Here is an 18,902-nt window from a genome sequence, read left to right as displayed (position 1 = left end):
AAATGCGTGCTCTTCAACCGCTCGCTGCCCGCACCCTCCCGCCTAGCATCACTACTCTGGACAGTTCTGACTTAGAATATGTGAATAACTAAAAATACTATATATTTTTTTTATTTTATTTAACTAGGCAAGTCAGTTAAGAACAAATTCATATTTACAATGACAGTCTACACCAGTCAAACCCGGACGACGCTGGACAGATTGTGCGCCGCCCTATGGGACTCCCAATCACGGCCGGTTGTGATACAGCCTGGATTCGAACCAGGGTGTCTGTAGTGACGCCTCTAGCGCTGAGATGCAGTGCCTTAGACCGCTGCCCTACTCGGGAGCCCTGCACCCACTAAAAATACTTGTAGCCTTCACGTGTATAGCTTGTTTATACGACAAAGAGGCTCAATGTGTACCAAGTGGAGTGAGAGTTCACTAACGCGATGCCCTATAGAATTAAATGATGATCGATTTATAAGTTAGTGAAATGAGAAGGAGTAGACTACGACGAGAACCCAACAGGTAGGCTGTGGTTTTATCTGAATGGGGTCGGGGAGAAAGCACAGCATGTAGCCTCAATTAGCCTAGCTAGCTAGTTGGCTGCTGCAAGTTAGCTAGTCTTGGCTGTAGCCTCAATTAGCCTAGCTAGCTAGTTGGCTGCTGCAAGTTAGCTAGTCTTGGCTGTAGCCTCAATTAGCCTAGCTAGCTAGTTGGCTGCTGCAAGTTAGCTAGTTTTGGCTGTAGCCTCAATTAGCCTAGCTAGCTAGTTGGCTGCTGCAAGTTATCTAGTTTTGGCTGTAGCCTCAATTAACCTAGCTAGCTAGTTGGCTGCTGCAAGTTATCTAGTTTTGGCTGTAGCCTCAATTAACCTAGCTAGCTAGTTGGCTGCTGCAAGTTATCTAGTTTTGGCTGTAGCCTCAATTAGCCTAGCTAGCTAGTTGGCTGCTGCAAGTTATCTAGTTTTGGCTGTAGCCTCAATTAGCCTAGCTAGCTGATCTAGTTTTGGCTGTAGCCGAGTTGCTTTGGCTACTGCTCCCTCTCTCCATCCGCCTGCTCGCTCCCACCTCTGCAGCTGCAGCAATCGAACGCCCGTCTCGTTTCATCCCACGGCAGTGCTCGGGTTAAAATCGTATGTTTACAAAAAACACATGTATTTCAGATACTATTCGAATAGTGCCATTTTGCCTACTGTACACGCAATAGTGCCTACTGTACACGCACGCACGCGCACACACACAGACACATTCTACCCTATGGAGCCAGACAGATGGCCTGGCTAGTTCCAAAGGCTTGTAAACCAACCCTCTCTGGCAGGGGTGTGTGTGTGTGTGTGTGTGTGTGTGTGTGTGTGTGTGTGTGTGTGTGTGTGTGTGTGTGTGTGTGTGTGTGTGTGTGTGTGTGTGTGTGTGTGTGTGTGTGTCAGAGACCGAATCATGGACCTAGCTGAACCATGGTTTACTGAGCTCTGCCATGCAGTGTCGAACACAGTAACACACACACACACACACACACACACACACACACACACACACACACACACACACACACACACACACACACACACAAATACAATCTCTGTCTGTCTCTCTGGCTGTTTCTCAATCTGCATACTACCGCTCCACACTCTCATGCTCTGAGTTCATTCTCCGAGGACGTTCTTGTATTACCTCACGCTGAGCAGCACTCCCCCTACTGTATTACCTCACGCTGAGCAGCACTCCCCCTACTGTATTTCCTCACGCTGAGCAGCACTCCCCCTACTGTATTACCTCATGCTGAGCAGCACTCCCCCTACTGTATTACCTCATGCTGAGCAGCACTCCCCCTACTGTATTACCTCATGCTGAGCAGCACTCCCCCTACTGTATTACCTCACGCTGAGCAGTAGTCCCCCTACTGTATTACCTCACACCCCCCCTACTGTAATACCTCACGCTGAGCAGCACTCCCCCTACTGTATTACCTCACACCCCCCCTACTGTATTACCTCAGCACTCTCTCTACTGTATTACCTCACACTCCCCCTACTATATAACCTCACACCCCCCCTACTGTATTACCTCAGCACTCCCCCTACTATATTACCTCACGCTGAGCAGCACTCCTCTTACTGTACTACCTCACGCTGAACAGCACTCCCCCTACTGTATTACCTCACACCCCCCCCTACTGTATTACCTCAGCACTCCCTCTACTGTATTACCTCACACCCCCCCTACTGTATTACCTCAGCACTCCCCCTACTGTATTACCTCAGCACTCCCCCTACTGTATTACCTCAGCACTCCCCCTACTGTATTACCTCACACCCCCCCTACTGTATTACCTCACACCCCCCTACTGTATTACCTCACGCTGAGCAGCACTCCCCCTACTGTATTACCTCACACTGAGCAGCACTCCCCCTATTGTATTACCTCACGCTGAGCAGCACTCCCCCTACTGTATTACCTCACGCTGAGCAGCACTCCCCCTACTGTATTACCTCACGCTGAGCAGCACTCCCCCTACTGTATTACCTCATGCTGAGCAGCACTCCCCCTACTGTATTACCTCAGCACTCCCCCTACTGTATTACCTCAGCACTCCCCCCTACTGTATTACCTCAGCACTCCCACTACTGTATTACCTCACGCTGAACAGCACTCCCCCTACTGTATCACCTCACGCTGAACAGCACTCCCCCCTTCTGTATTACCTCAGCACTCCCCCTACTAAATTACCTCACGCTGAGCAGCACTCCCCCTACTGTATCACCTCACGCTGAACAGCACTCCCCCTACTGTATTACCTCACACTTCCCCTACTGTACTACCTCACACCCCCCCTACTGTATTACCTCACGCTGAGCAGCACTCCCCCTACTGTATTACCTCAGCACTCCCCCTACTGTATTACCTCACACTCCCCCTACTGTACTACCTCACACCCCCCCTACTGTATTACCTCACGCTGAGCAGCACTCCCCTTACTGTATTACCTCACGCTGAGCAGCACTCCCCCTACTGTATTACCTCACGCTGAGCAGCACTCCCCCTACTGTATTACCTCATGCTGAGCAGCACTCCCCCTACTGTATTACCTCACGCTGAGCAGTAGTCCCCCTACTGTATTACCTCACACCCCCCCTACTGTAATACCTCACGCTGAGCAGCACTCCCCCTACTGTATTACCTCACACCCCCCCTACTGTATTACCTCACACCCCCCCTACTGTATTACCTCACACCCCCCCTACTGTATTACCTCAGCACTCTCTCTACTGTATTACCTCACACTCCCCCTACTATATAACCTCACACCCCCGCTACTGTATTACCTCAGCACTCCCCCTACTGTATTACCTCATGCTGAGCAGCACTCCCCCTACTGTATTACCTCACGCTGAGCAGCACTCCCCCTACTGTATTACCTCACACCCCCCCTACTGTATTACCTCAGCACTCCCTCTACTGTATTACCTCACACCCCCCCTACTGTATTACCTCAGCACTCCCCCTACTATATTACCTCACACCCCCCCCTACTGTATTACCTCAGCACTCCCCCTACTATATTACCTCACGCTGAGCAGCACTCCTCTTACTGTACTACCTCACGCTGAACAGCACTCCCCCTACTGTATTACCTCACACCCCCCCCTACTGTATTACCTCAGCACTCCCTCTACTGTATTACCTCACACCCCCCCTACTGTATTACCTCAGCACTCCCCCTACTGTATTACCTCAGCACTCCCCCTACTGTATTACCTCAGCACTCCCCCTACTGTATTACCTCACACCCCCCCTACTGTATTACCTCACACCCCCCTACTGTATTACCTCACGCTGAGCAGCACTCCCCCTACTGTATTACCTCACACTGAGCAGCACTCCCCCTATTGTATTACCTCACGCTGAGCAGCACTCCCCCTACTGTATTACCTCACGCTGAGCAGCACTCCCCCTACTGTATTACCTCACGCTGAGCAGCACTCCCCCTACTGTATTACCTCATGCTGAGCAGCACTCCCCCTACTGTATTACCTCAGCACTCCCCCTACTGTATTACCTCAGCACTCCCCCCTACTGTATTACCTCAGCACTCCCACTACTGTATTACCTCACGCTGAACAGCACTCCCCCTACTGTATCACCTCACGCTGAACAGCACTCCCCCCTACTGTATTACCTCAGCACTCCCCCTACTAAATTACCTCACGCTGAGCAGCACTCCCCCTACTGTATCACCTCACGCTGAACAGCACTCCCCCTACTGTATTACCTCACACTTCCCCTACTGTACTACCTCACACCCCCCCTACTGTATTACCTCACGCTGAGCAGCACTCCCCCTACTGTATTACCTCAGCACTCCCCCTACTGTATTACCTCACACTCCCCCTACTGTACTACCTCACACCCCCCCTACTGTATTACCTCACGCTGAGCAGCACTCCCCTTACTGTATTACCTCACGCTGAGCAGCACTCCCCCTACTGTATTTCCTCACGCCGAGCAGCACTCCCCCTACTGTATTACCTCTCTCTGAGCAGCACTCCCCCTACTGTATTACCTCACGCTGAGCAGCACTCCCCCTACTGTATTACCTCACGCCGAGCAGCACTCCCCCTACTGTATTACCTCACGCCGAGCAGCACTCCCCCTACTGTATAACCTCACGCCGAGCAGCACTCCCCCTACTGTATTACCTCACGCTGAGCAGCACTCCCCCTACTGTATTACCTCACGCTGAGCAGCACTCCCCCTACTGTATTACCTCACGCTGAGCAGCACTCCCTCTACTGTATTACCCCAGCACTCCCCCTACTGTATTACCTCAGCACTCCCCCTACTGTATTACCTCAGCACTCCCCCTACTGTATTACCTTATGCCGAGCAGCACTCCCCCTACTGTATTACCTCACGCCAAGCAGCACTCCCACTACTGTATTACCTCACGCTGAGCAGCACTCCCCCTACTGTATTACCTCACGCTGAGCAGCACTCCCCCTACTGTATTACCTCATGCTGAGCAGCACTCCCCCTACTGTATTACCTCACGCTGAGCAGCTCTCCCCCTACTGTATTACCTCACACTCCCCCTACTGGACAATGACAACAATAGAGACCAAACCAGATGTACTCAAAGCAAACGTTTTACTTCAGGACTATCAGCTAGATACAGTAGATGTACACTACATGACCTAAAACTAACGTTATGCAAGATAGATGCCAAATTCTTTGTGGGTAGCTAGCTAGCTAACTATTATTTGTGGCTATCTGGCTGGCTAACAGTACTAGTAGCTAGCCAGTTACCCCTAACAGTACTAGTAGCTAGCCAGTTACCCCTAACAGTACTAGAAGCTAGCAATTCTTAAAATAAAGTGGTGATCCTAACTGACCTAAAACAGAGAATTTTTACTAGGATTAAATGTCAGGAATTGTGAAAAACGGAGTTAAATGTATTTGGCTGTAGGTGTATGTAAACTTATAAAAGTGACTATGCAGAGATGATAACAACAGAGTAGCAGTGGTGTAAGAGAGGGGGGGGGGATGCAATAGTCTGGGTAGCCATTTGATTAGATGTTCAGGAGTCTTATGGCTTGGGGGGGTAGAAGCTGTTGAGAAGCCTCTTGGACCTAGACTTGGCACTCCGGGTACCGCTTGCCGTGCGGTAGCAGAGAGAACAGTCTATGACTTGGGTGACTGGAGTCTCTGTCAATTTTATGGGCTTTCCTCTGACACCGCCTGGTATAGAGGTCCTGGATGGCAGGAAGCTTGGCCCCGGTGATGTACTGGGCCGTTCGCACTACCCTCTGTAGTGCCTTGCGGTCGGTGGCCGAGCAGTTGCCATTACCAGGCAGTGATGCAAACGGTCAGGATGCTCTCGATGGTAGAAGCTGTAGAAGCTTTTGAGGATCTGGGGACCCATGCCAAATCTTTTCAGTCTCCTGAGGGGGAAAAGGTGTTGTCTTGTTTCCTCTTCACAACTGCTTTGGTATGTTTGGACCATGATGGTTCGTTGGTGATGTGGAACTTGAAACTCTCGACCCGCTCCACTACAGCCCTGTCGATGTTAATGGGGGCCTGTTCGGCCCTCCTTTTCCTGTAGTCCACAATCACCTCCTTTGTCTTGCTCACGTTGAGGGAGAGGTTGTTATCCTGGCACCACACGGCCAGTTCTCTGACCTCCTCGCTATAGGCTGTCTCATCGTTTTCGGTGATCAGGCCTACCACTGTTGTGTCGTCAGCAAACTTAATGATGGTGTTGGAGTCGTGTTTGGCCACGCAGTCGTGGGTGAACAGGGAGAACAGGAGGGGACTGAGCACGCACCCCTGAGGGGCCCCAGTGTTAAGGATCAGCGTGGCAGACGTGCTGTTGCCTACCCTCACCACCTGGGGGCGGCCTGTCAGGAAGTCCAGGATCCAGTTGCAGAAGGAGGTGTTTAGTCCCAGGGTCCTTAGCTTAGTGATGAGCTACGTGGCCACTATGGTGTTGAGTGCTGAGCTGTAGTCAATGAACAGCCTTCTCTCTCTCTCACAAACACACACACACACACACACACACACACACACACACACACACACACACACACCACACACACACACACACACACACATCCCCACCCTGGTCTTATAGAATGCTCTGGAATTAATGATGCCCTCTGAAGTCTCCCCCCCCCCCCCCACCCTTCTCCTCACGTGTGTGAGTGTGTGTGTGAGTGTGTGTGTGAGTGTGTGTGTGAGTGTGCGGTGTCTCTACACTCATTTTCACTTCTACACACCGGTGTTTTAACCTGTGAATTTGTATTCAGTAACGAGACATCAATCTGGGAATGATGGTGAATTTGTAATCATCCACACACCCTTCTCTCATCTCTCGTCTTTAATTCCGGGGTTTAGTATTTCTGTAAACACTTACATGGCACAGCGTAGTTAATAACACAGCCCTCGTTCCCATCGCCACATCTCCCACTACCAAGGGCAGGAGAGGAGGAGATATCGCAAATCACATTATGGGACGTGAAATTAATCAACCCCCCCCCCTCCCCCTCCACTCGCTCCGCCTCACCCTCCAAAAGCTTGGCCTTCACACATTTAACCTTGAAGCTTGGTTTTTAACTCCTCGTTGCGAAGACACTTCATAAAATACCATAATCACATCCCCTTATATAAGCAGGCTGACATTACAACAATAGCACGGGTGAGTTAATTATTTAATACCAATTTCCTTTACACCCCATTTTTAAGGATGATGGTACCCCCCCTTTTTAAGGATGATGGTACCCCCTTTTTTAAAAGATGATGGTACCCCCCTTTTTAAGGATGATGGTACCCCCCTTTTAAAGATGATGGTACCCCCCTTTTTAAGGATGGTGGTACCCCCCTTTTAAGGATGATGGTACCCCCCCTTTTAAGGATGGTGGTATCCCCCTTTTAAGGATGATGGTACCCCCCCTTTTAAGGATGATACCCCCCCCTTCTTAAGGATGATGGTACCCCCCTTTTAAAGATGATGGTACCCCCCTTTTTTAAAAGATGATGGTACCCCCCTTTTTAAGGATGATGGTACCCCCCTTTTAAAGACTATACCCCCCCTTCTTAAGGATGATGGTACCCCCCTTTTAAAGATGATGGTACCCCCTTTTTAAGGATGATGGTACCCCCCCTTTTTAAGGATGATGGTACCCCCCTTTTTAAGGATGATGGTATGCCCCCTTTGTCACACCCTGACCATAGTTTACTTTGTATATTTCTATGTTGTGGTTGGTCAGGGTGTGATCTGAGTGGGCATTCTATGTTACATGTCTAGTTTGTCCAGTTCTATGTTCGGCCTGATATGGTTCTCAATCAGAGGCAGGTGTTCGTCATTGTCTCTGATTGGGAACCATATTTAGGTAGCCTGGGTTTCACTGTGTGTTTGTGGGTGATTGTTCCTGTCCTTAGTGTTAGTTTGCACCAGTTTAGGCTGTTTCGGTTTTCATTACGTTTATTATTTTGCACTGTTTGTATTTAGATTCATGTTGCTATAGTCACAATAAACATGGATCGCAATCTACATGCCGCATTTTGGTCCGACTCTCCTTCTCACCAAGAAAATCGTTACAGAATCACCCACCACAAAGGGACCAAGCAGCGTGTCAACAGGCAAGAACAGCCCAAAGTGGAGTACAGTATGGACTATACTTCTTGGGAGGAGATAGACAGGTGGGCGGTCGACCCAGGGAGAGTGCCGGAGCCCGCCTGGGATTCGATGGAGCAGTGCGCGGAAGGATATAGGAGAATGGAGTTTGCGAAGCAAGCAAGGCGGCGTGGACGGAGGCCCCATAGTCAGCCCCAAAAATTTCTTGGGGGGGGGCTCAGGGAGAGTGTGGCAGAGTCAGGAGCCAGACCTGAGCCAACTCTCCCTGTTTATCGTGAGGAGCCAAGGAGGAGACCAGAGCCGGTGTTGGAGGTGAGCGAAACAGAGACTGTGAAGGAGTTAATGGGGAAATTGGAGGAGAGAGAAATGAGGGAGTTGCTGTGTTGGTGTTTTAAACATGGAATTCGCCCGACGGAGCGTGTCGGGGATTTGATGGCACCTGGGTCAGCGCTCCATACTCGTCCTGAGGTGCGTGTTAGTCGGCTGGTGAAGATGGTGCCAGTCTCACGTACCAGGCCTCCTGTGCACCTCCCTAGCCTTGCACGTCCTGTGCCAGCACCGCTCTCAAGATCTCCAGTACGCCTTCACGGTCTAACCCATCCTGTGCCACCTCCACACCCCAGCCCTCCGGTAGCAGCTCCCCGCACCAGGCTTCCTGTGCGTGTCCTTGGCCCACTTTTGTATAATATCTACCTCACTTGCTTTGGCAATGTTAACACATGTTTCCCATGCCAATAAAGCCCCTTGAATTGAATTGAGAGAGAGAGAGAGAGAGTGAGAGATAGAGAGAGACAGAGAGAGAGAGACAGAGAGAGAGAGAGAGACAGAGAGAGAGAGACAGAGAGAGAGAGAGAGAGAGGGACAGAGAGAGAGAGACAGAGAGAGAGAGAGAGAAAGAGAGAGAGTGAGAGAGAGAAAGCGATTGAGAGCGAGGGAAGAGACAAGAAGAAAGAAAGAAAGAAGATAACCTACAGAGACCAATTAAAAACACATATTCAAATCGACCCAAAAGAAACACAGTGGACTACACAGTGGAGCTGCCCTGATAGCACCACTACCGTCAAATGTCCTCTTTCTTCTCTCTTACCAGTCCTGATTCTGACCCGGTCCCTTATCAAACAGGAAAACAAACACAAGACGACTCAGACGGGCCGAACTAGAGGGAGGATCTAATTTCCTCTCCGTTCAGTCAGGAAAAACAGCCGTGCTTCTGGACTATCCCCTCTAGCCGTTAACTCACCCTCCATTTTAACTAGAGGGAAACCAATCAGCACGGATCAGCGCCAGCAGGGATGTCCACTAGTAATGTATGATGAGTTCCATGGAGGCCAGAATGGTACCGTTTGGATATCATTAGATATCTAATGTATACAGGAGACCCGTCACCCTATAGATCCACCATAGTGGTCCTCAACAAGAGAACTGTCTCCCTATAGATCCACCATAGTGGTCCCCAACAGGAGACCTGTCATCCTATAGATCCACCATAGTGGTCCCCAACAGGAGACCTGTCATCCTATAGATCCACCATAGTGGTCCTCAACAGGAGACCTGTCACCCTATAGATCCACCATAGTGGTCCTCAACAGGAGACCTGTCACCCTATAGATCCACCATAGTGGTCCTCAACAGGAGACATGTCACCCTATAGATCCACCATAGTGGTCCTCAACAGGAGAACTGTCTCCCTATAAATCCACCATAGGTTCAGTCTTATATCTGGTGTAAATCTCCGGTCTTATCTAGTGTAAATCTCCTGTCTTATCTGGTGTAATTCTCCTGTCTTATCTGGTGTAAATCTCCTGACTTATCTAGTGTAAATCTCCTGTCTTATCTAGTGTAAATCTCCTGTCTTATCTAGTGTAAATCTCCGGTCTTATCTGGTGTAAATCTCCTGTCTTATCTGGTGTAAATCTCCTGTCTTATCTAGTGTAATTCTCCTGTCTTATCTGGTGTAAATCTCCTGTCTTATCTGGTGAAAATCTCCTGTCTTATCAGGTGAAAATCTCCTGTCTTATCTGGTGTATAAATCTCCTGTCTTATCTGGTGTAAATCTCCAGTCTTATCTGCTGTAAATCTCCTGTCTTATCTGGTGTAAATCTCCAGTCTTATCTGGTGTAAATCTCTTGTCTTATCTGGTGTAAATCTCCTGTCTTATCTGGTGTAAATCTCTTGTCTTATCTGGTGTAAATCTCTTGTCTTATCTGGTGTAAATCTCCAGTCTTATCTGGTGTAAATCTCTTGTCTTATCTGGTGTAAATCTCTTGTCTTATCTGGTGTAAATCTTCTGTCTAATCCGGTGTAAATCTCCAGTCTTATCTGGTGTAAATCTCTTGTCTTATCTGGTGTAAATCTCCGGTGTCCTGTATGAACGTAAGTATGCTCTCTCTAATTCTCCCATCTCTCTCTCCCCTCCCGGAGGACTTCAGCCCTAGGAACATGCCTCAGGACTACCTGGCATGATGAGTCCTTGCTGTCCCCAGTCCACCTGGCCATGCTGCTGCTCCAATTTCTACTGTTCTGCCTGCGGCTACGGAACCCTGACCGGTTCACTGGACCCCCCCCTCCTCGACCTCTGAATGCTCGGCTATGAAAAGCCAACTGACATTCACTCCCAAGGTGCTGCCCTCTTGCACCCTCTACAACCACTGATTATTATTTGACCCTGCTGGTCTTCTATGAACGTTTGAAAATCTTGAAGAAACAATCTGGCCTTAATGTCCATGTACTCTTATAATCTCCACCCAGCACAGCCAGAAGGGGACTGATCACCCCTCATAGCCTGGTTCCTCTCTACCCAGCACAGCCAGAAGGGGATTGATCACCCCTCATAGCCTGGTTCCTCTCTACCCAGCACAGCCAGAAGAGGACTGACCACCCCTCATAGCCTGGTTCCTCTCTACCCAGCACAGCCAGAAGAGGACTGACCACCCCTCATAGCCTGGTTCCTCTCTACCCAGCACAGCCAGAAGAGGACTGACCACCCCTCATAGCCTGGTTCCTCTCTACCCAGCACAGCCAGAAGAGGACTGACCACCCCTCATAGCCTGGTTCCTCTCTACCCAGCACAGCCAGAAGGAGACTGACCACCCCTCATAGCCTGGTTCCTCTCTACCCAGCACAGCCAGAAGAGGACTGGCCAACCCTCATAGCCTGGTTCCTCTCTACCCAGCACAGCCAGAAGGAGACTGACCACCCCTCATAGCCTGGTTCCTCTCTACCCAGCACAGCCAGAAGAGGACTGACCACCCCTCATAGCCTGGTTCCTCTCTACCCAGCACAGCCAGAAGAGGACTGACCACCCCTCATAGCCTGGTTCCTCTCTACCCAGCACAGCCAGAAGAGGACTGGCCACCCCTCATAGCCTGGTTCCTTTCTACCCAGCACAGCCAGAAGAGGACTGGCCACCCCTCATAGCCTGGTTCCTCTCTACCCAGCACAGCCAGAAGAGGACTGGCCACCCCTCATAGCCTGGTTCCTCTCTACCCAGCACAGCCAGAAGAGGACTGGCCACCCCTCATAGCCTGGTTCCTCTCTACCCAGCACAGCCAGAAGAGGACTGGCCACCCCTCATAGCCTGGTTCCTCTCTACCCAGCACAGCCAGAAGAGGACTGGCCACCCCTCATAGCCTGGTTCCTCTCTACCCAGCACAGGACTGACCACCCCTCAGAGTCTGGTTCCTCTCTAGGTTTCCTCCTAGGTTCCAGTCACTATAGGGAGGTTTTCCGAGCCACCGTGCTTCTACATCTGCATTGTTTGGGGTTTTAGGCCGTGTTTCTGTATAAGCACTTTGTGACAACTGCTATTGTAAAAAGGGCTTTATAAATACATTTGATTGATTGATTGATTGATTGATTGATTGAAACTGTTGAGCGTGAAAAACCCAGTAGCGTTGCAGTTCTTGACACAAACTGGTGCACCTGACACCTACTACCATACCCCGTTCAAAGGCACTGAAATATTTTGTCTTTCTCATTTACCCTCTGAATTACACACATACACAATCCATGTCTTAATTGTTTTAAGAATTTAAAAAAAATCCCTCTTTATCCCATCTCCTCACCTTCATCTACACTGATTGAAGTGGATTCAACAAGTGACCTCAATAAGGGATCATAGCTTTCACCTGGATTCACCTGGTCAGTCTATGTCATGGAAAGAGCAGGCGTTCCTAATGTTTTGTCCAATCAGTGTACACCCACCAGCCACACCCACCAGCCACACCCACCAGCCACACCCACCAGCCACACCCACCAGCCACACCCCACCAGCCACACCCCACCAGCCACACCCACCAGCCACACCCCACCAGCCACACCCCACCAGCCACACCCCACCAGCCACACCCACCAGCCACACCCCACCAGCCACACCCCACCAGCCACACCCCACCAGCCACACAAATTCAAAAATACTGTTTTTTTTTTAAATTAAACCGTTTAAATTCTCTTCAGCGAACAGTGTGGAGTACGGCTGTACCTGACAAGGCTAGAGGAGAGGACTAATTAACTCTAAGGGAGGGTACTGTCACGCTCCCTGATCTGTTTCACCTGTCTTTGTGCTTGTCTCCACCCCCACCTCCAGGAGGGTACTGTCACGCTCCCTGATCTGTTTCACCTGTCTTTGTGCTTGTCTCCACCCCCACCTCCAGGTGTCGCCCATCTTCCCCACTTATCCCCTGGGTATTTATCCCTGTGTTCTCTGTCTGTCTTTGCCAGTTTGTCTTGTTTGTTTAAGTCAACCTGCGCTTTTCCCCCAGTCTCTCTTTTTCCTCGTGCTCCTGGTTTTGACCCCTGTCTGTCCTGACCCTGCCTGCCGTCCTGTACCTTGGCCACTGCTCTGGACTGCTGACATCTTCCTGACCTGGGCCTGCCTGCTGTCCTGTACCTTGGCCACTGCTCTGGACTGCTGACCTCTTCCTGACCTGGGCCTGCCTGCCGTCCTGTACCTTGGCCCCTGCTCTGGACTGCCGATCTCTTCCTGACCTGGGCCTGCCTGCCGTCCTGTACCTTGGCCCCTGCTCTGGACTGCCGACCTCTTCCTGACCTGACCCTGCCTGCCGTCCTGTACCTTGGCCACTGCTCTGGATTGCCGACCTCTTCCTGACCTGACCCTGCCTGCCATCCTGTGCCTTGGCCCCTGCTCTGGACTGCCGACCTCTTCCTGACCTGGGCCTGCCTGCCGTCCTGTGCCTTGGCCACTGCTCTGGATTGCCGACCTTTTCCTGACCTGACCCTGCCTGCCATCCTGTGCCTTGGCCCCTGCTCTGGACTGCCGACCTCTTCCTGACCTGGGCCTGCCTGCCGTCCTGTACCTTGGCCCCTGCTCTGGACTGCCGACCTCTTCCTGACCTGACCCCGCTTGCCGGCCTGTACCTTGGCCTGACTGCCTTAGATTATCGACCCCTGCCTGCCTTGACCTGTCGTTTGCCTTTCCTTGACCTGTCGTTTGCCTGCCTTGACCTGTCGTTTGCCTGCCTTGACCTGTCCTTTGCCTTCCTTGACCTGTCCTTTGCCTTCCTTGACCTGTCGTTTGCCTGCCTTGACCTGTCGTTTGCCTGCCTTGACCTGTCGTTTGCCTGCCTTGACCTGTCGTTTGCCTTTCCTTGACCTGCCGTTTGCCTTTCCTTGACCTGTCGTTTGCCTTTCGACCTGTCGTTTGCCTGCCTTGACCTGTCGTTTGCCTGCCTTGACCTGTCGTTTGCCTGCCTTGACCTGTCGTTTGCCTGCCTCTGTTGCAATAAACACTGTCACTTCAACACAGTCTGCACTTGGGTCTTACCTGAAACCTGATAAGTACACTATACCCACTAACCACTATAGTCTGAAAACACTGAAAAAAAAAGAGATTATGAACCAAAGCAACTTGAATTTCTCCTTTCTCTTCTGTGAATAGTGTGATTGTGACTCTACCTGACAAGGCTAGAGAGGACTAGCTGAAATAATAACTCCGAGGGAGTTATGAGCCCGGCGAACGCATGATCCCGAGTCCTTCCTGCAGCTAGCAGCACTTGTGACTGAAGTGACCCGGCTTAATGGTGGTTTCTGACAAGGCCTCTTTGTTGTCGTGAGCTGTCTGGCCCTCTGGCAGTCCCTTCCACTACCGACTGCATGTTTCCTTGACAATGGCCAAAGAGAGAGCAGATGTCCTGGCTATACACATCTGTAGTGTCCGTATTCCTGCAGGCAAGACAAGGGGAGTGTGTGTGCGTTTTGTGTGTTTGCATGCGATCGTGTACGTGTGTCAGTGTCTCAGTCTGGGCGTGCCCTCCTCCAACCCTTTCTCTCCCTGTGGCAGGGACACGACGAGAATCCTTCCAAGGATGGCCTCCATTCAGCTTCACACATTCATCAATGACATGCTGTACAGACTGACACTACCAGTACACATGCTGTACAGACCGACACTACCAGTCTATTACCCTGTCTCCATACCCCAGGCTGTTTATTCATGAGAAGGACTAATTAACGAGGCTCTATCTTAGCTCAAACCAGCTGCATAAACAAGCTCTCTAACTCATTGGGAGGTGGAGCGCCACTGTTAAAAGCTATAATAACGTGTCTTGTTTGAGTTCATGGCAGTATCCCAGTAATGTGAAGCCTGTCCCAGTAATGTGAAGCCTGAATGTAATTGGGTCCCAGTAATGTGAAGCCTGAATGTGATTGGGTCCCAGTAATGTGAAGCCTGAATGTGATTGGGTCCCAGTAATGTGAAGCCTGAATGTGATTGGTCCAAGTAATGTGAAGCCTGTCCCAGTAATGTGAAGCCTGAATGTGATTGGGTCCCAGTAATGTGAAGCCTGAATGTGATTGGGTCCCAGTAATGTGAAGCCTGAATGTGATTGGGTCCCAGTAATGTGAAGCCTGAATGTGATTGGGTCCCAGTAATGTGAAGCCTGAATGTGATTGGTCCAAGTAATGTGAAGCCTGTCCCAGTAATGTGAAGCCTGAATGTGATTGGGTCCCAGTAATGTGAAGCCTGAATGTGATTGGGTCCCAGTAATGTGAAGCCTGAATGTGATTGGGTCCCAGTAATGTGAAGCCTGAATGTGATTGGGTCCCAGTAATGTGAAGCCTGAATGTGATTGGTCCCAGTAATGTGAAGCCTGTCCCAGTAATGTGAAGCCTGAATGTGATTGGGTCCCAGTAATGTGAAGCCTGAATGTGATTGGGTCCCAGTAATGTGAAGCCTGAATGTGATTGGTCCCAGTAATGTGAAGCCTGTCCCAGTAATGTGAAGCCTGAATGTGATTGGTCCCAGTAATGTGAAGCCTGAATGTGATTGGTCCCAGTAATGTGAAGCCTGAATGTGATTGGGTTCGAGTAATGTGAAGCCTGAATATGATTGGTCCCAGTAATGTGAAGCCTGAATGTGATTGGAATTCACACACACTATCAAATGGGGGGGGTCTTTTCAACACGTGGCCAATACAGGTTAGCTCTCTGGGTGCTCCTTTCAACATGTGGGTCAATACAGGTTAGCTCTCTGGGTGCTCCAATACAGGTTAGCTCTCTGGGTGCTCCTTTCAACATGTGGCCAATACAGATTAGCTCTCTGGGTGCTCCTTTCAACATGTGGCCAATACAGGTTAGCACTCTGGGGTGCTCCTTTCAACATGTGGCCAATACAGGTTAGCTCTCTGGGTGCTCCTTTCACCATGTGGCCAATACAGGTTAGCTCTCTGGGGTGCTCCTTTCAACATGTGGCCAATACAGGTTAGCTCTCTGGGTGCTCCTTTCAACATGTGGCCAATACAGGTTAGCTCTCTGGGTGCTCCAATACAGGTTAGCTCTCTGGGTGCTCCTTTCAACACGTGGGCAATACAGGTTAGCTCTCTGGGTGCTCCTCAACTCACACAACTTCTAAAGACGTTGGTTGTGACTTTCTCCTATTGCGAAGCAGCAGGGGCAGTATATTCTACAGTTCATTGATAATATGCAATATATTGATGATGCTGTCTCGGTAATACAAACCATCACTAAACTGCATAACGTTTTCCTATTACATACACATCTACTCAAAGTTCACACAAAAAAAAAGAAGCCATCTGTCAAAATGACAATCTATTAATAAAAGCCGTTTTCTCGTGTCGGTTCTTCAAAAGCAGAAGAGGTCAACTAGCTTGTTGCCTTCGGTATGTAGGGCGTCGGACAACGCTTGGTTGGCTGGTAACGACTCTCAACAACAGATAGTGCTGTATTGTAATCACTGATGTAAAAGATTCAGAAAGCTTGCGGTAATAGTAGCAGAAAAGATAGCAAATCGGATGTCGTTTGATACATTCCATCTTTCGCTGACCACCGCAATAAACGATGTGACTCATTATTAATGGCAACAACTCGGGAAACATAATCTCATTCCCATCCCGGACACACATCAGCAACTCAACATACAGCCTTCCAGTGTAAGGGGGGAAACTTCCTATAAACCAATATAACGCACTTCCCGTTTTCTTATTAAACATAACCGCCTCTCTCTCTCTCTCTCTCTCTGTCCACCGTTATCGCCACATGGCCTGATAGAATACAGTAGTCGAGAGAAGATGAACGAGAGGCAGCGAGATACGAGGTAAATCTTCAGGGCTTCGGCTACATATTGTGACAGTTGGACGAGGTATGGCTTTGCGCCGTGGTCAGTCATAAAGACGTCCTCAGCATACAACTCACTCGACCGTTCCATTCCTTAGTTGCGCAGTGAGATGAACGCCACACAAAATGGTCACAGTTTTATGCGGACATCAAAATAGCCCGTTTATTGCAACCAATTGTACACTATTATAGATTATTATAAACAAACGTGATAGTTATAATATATGTATTATTCAAATCTTACCTTGAATTAGCTGACGTTTATCGCCAAGTTCAGAAGAAAATGTAGACTTTACGCACACACGCACAGCATCATCCAGCCGGTTGTTGTGAAAAATGTTTTTTTCATACAGATTTTTTTTATATAGACTATTACACTGATCCACCTTTAAACTTAGTTATCCAAGTGCTAGGAATAATAGGATACACAGCTGTTTCCGGTGTCGGCGACTATATAGAGACACATAATTGAGGAAAGTAGCCTACAGGGTTGGATGGAATGTCTTGTGCTCCTGTCCAAAAACACGGTCGGAAAATGACTCGGATTAATAGGTGAATATCCAACTGTTTCACTGGTTGATATTGTTTCCTCTCTCCTCCTCTGTCACTGTCTCTCCCCTCACTCTTTTTTTTTGTATCAAGGCGGGGTCTTGAGTCTTTTAAACCAATGAAATAATCCTATATGACGAAGCCTCGCCCCCTCCTACAGGTTTCCAGTCTTCTGTTCAAACACTGCCGTTCTGTGTGGTTTAGGCCTGGTTGAGCTGCGCTAACGCCATGGGGCAGTCACCACTTCTGGAGGAGACGAAATGACGGATACTGACGGGAGTGTTTGGGTTCGGGAAGATGGACATTTACTTTTCCATCAATACTGATATGATCATATAGGTAATCAATAACTTATAGGTCATCCATTACATGTCATAGTTGTTTTCTTTAAAGATTGTTCAAATATTGTTTTTTTTTACGTTTTTGTTTTTTTCCAACATGCTTTTTTCCAACATTGCTTTCAAAAACAATGTAAATCAACCAAAGGTTGGCCCATGTTGATGATGCGTCTTGCATGTTGTTTATGAAAGGACTTCCCATTTTCAACATAAACATGTAATAAAGAGGGAAAATATCCCATAATAATGTTGAAGGATTATTACAGCAGTCCTGCTTCGTTCAAGGTCACCAAACAGTTGAGTCATGACACGAAGAACAGTTGAGCCAACCCTAGACACTCCCAAGGTGTTTATCTAACTCAATAACATTCCCAGGTAGTCCCTATACCGTAGGTGTTTATATAACTCAATAACATTCCCAGGTAGTTCCTATACCGTAGGTGTTTATCTAACTCAATAACATTCCCAGGTAGGGCCTATACCGTAGGTGTTTATATAACTCAATAACATTCCCAGGTAGTTCCTATACCGTAGGTGTTTATATAACTCAATAACATTCCCAGGTAGTTCCTATACCGTAGGTGTTTATATAACTCAATAACATTCCCAGGTAGTTCCTATACCGTAGGTGTTTATATAACTCAATAACATTCCCAGGTAGGTCCTATACCGTAGGTGTTTATCTAACTCAATAACATTCCCAGGTAGTTCCTATACCGTAGGTGTTTATCTAACTCAATAACATTCCCAGGTAGTTCCTATACCGTAGGTGTTTATATAACTCAATAACATTCCCAGGTAGTTCCTATACCGTGGGTGTTTATATAACTCAATAACATTCCCAGGTAGTTCCTATACCGTAGGTGTTTATATAACTCAATAACATTCCCAGGTAGGTCCCATACCGTAGGTGTTTATCTAACTCAATAACATTCCCAGGTAGTTCCTATACCGTAGGTGTTTATATAACTCAATAGCATTCCCAGGTAGGTCCTATACCGTAGGTGTTTATCTAACTCAATAACATTCCCAGGTAGTTCCTATACCGTAGGTGTTTATATAACTCAATAACATTCCTACACCGTAGGTGTTTATATAACTCCATAACATTCCCAGGTAGTTCCTATACCGTAGGTGTTTATATAACTCAATAACATTCCTACACCGTAGGTGTTTATATAACTCCATAACATTCCCAGGTAGGTCCTATACCGTAGGTGTTTATATAACTCAATAACATTCCCAGGTAGTTCCTATACCGTAGGTGTTTATATAACTCAATAACATTCCTACACCGTAGGTGTTTATATA

General features: G+C 48.7%; 1 protein-coding gene across 2 annotated transcripts in view; it reads right to left on the bottom strand.

Annotated features, from left to right (window-relative positions):
• Positions 1-17,330, bottom strand: part of LOC110506208 (C-terminal-binding protein 2) — a 133,529-nt gene extending 116,199 nt beyond the window's left edge. For both annotated transcript variants that reach the window (XM_090228906.1, XM_090228903.1), the window contains exon 1: positions 16,949-17,330. The gene's annotated coding sequence lies outside the window, so the exon portion shown is untranslated. The remainder of the gene's footprint in view (positions 1-16,948) is intronic.
• Positions 17,331-18,902: the final 1,572 nt, after the last annotated feature.

Source organism: Oncorhynchus mykiss, unplaced genomic scaffold (assembly GCF_057628025.1).
Source record: "Oncorhynchus mykiss isolate SJ-2025 unplaced genomic scaffold, ASM5762802v1 scaffold103, whole genome shotgun sequence".
Taxonomy (NCBI): domain Eukaryota; kingdom Metazoa; phylum Chordata; class Actinopteri; order Salmoniformes; family Salmonidae; genus Oncorhynchus; species Oncorhynchus mykiss.
The sequence above is the reverse complement of the archived record's forward strand: the minus strand, read 5'-3'. Positions and strand labels throughout refer to the sequence as shown.